General features: G+C 34.4%; 1 protein-coding gene across 1 annotated transcript in view; it reads left to right on the plus strand.

Moving 5' to 3' along the window:
- Nucleotides 1-791, plus strand: part of LOC119591924 (ubiquitin carboxyl-terminal hydrolase 32-like) — a gene marked incomplete in the record, with an annotated part of 40183 nt that overhangs the window by 37491 nt on the left and 1901 nt on the right.

Consider the following 791-nt stretch of genomic DNA (forward strand, 5'->3'; position numbering starts at 1 on the left):
TGGTTTCCAAACAGAGTAAATTAGCAAAGACCATCATATGTGTACTGTTTTCACTGATAGATTTATTGTTGACATAGCTGCTCTAGTCATAGAACTCTGCAGGAGTAGAAGGTATATCCTTTTTTTCTGATCTGTGTAACTAGTAATTCTGCTACTAGGAATGCACTTGTGATAGAGGGCCCCCACCTCCTTAAGAACATTAAAGCACAGACTATTGTAACAGGTTTCATATGCAGCACTGTAAGCTTTATCCATCAACACTCAAAGTGGTTTGTTACCTGTAAACCTTCAGTTTTTCTTTGTCAAGGGATATAAATGTAAATATATAGCTTAACAGCGTAAAGACAATAGATCACTGTTATGACTTTGAAAGACCCGTGGTTGGATTTGGTGTTTCTGCTTTTAACTAACTTCATATATGCAAAAATTCCCCTCCCCTCCATGTTGTATTACTCTTACATGGCTTTTTAATGAACAGATGTTTCAGTATACTTGAATTGGTCAATAGGAAAAATGGAATATCCAATGTACTTGTCTGTTATTTCTTGAATTTTGATATAATGGTCATGAGAACCAGTTTTCAGGTAATCTTAAGTAATACTACTGACTGTAATTTTGCATGCATTCATCTTTGGATATATATGAAACGTATGACACACTAAAAACAAGACTGAACATCACTGTAATTTCATGTGCTTCTTAACGAAGACTCATTTCTATTAATGAAAGATTACCAAAGTAAAACCTTAACTGTTGGTTTGATCTTGCAGAATTAAGACTTTGCAGAAGTG

The sequence above is a fragment of the Penaeus monodon genome, chromosome 29 (genome assembly GCF_015228065.2).
Source record: "Penaeus monodon isolate SGIC_2016 chromosome 29, NSTDA_Pmon_1, whole genome shotgun sequence".
NCBI lineage: Eukaryota > Metazoa > Arthropoda > Malacostraca > Decapoda > Penaeidae > Penaeus > Penaeus monodon.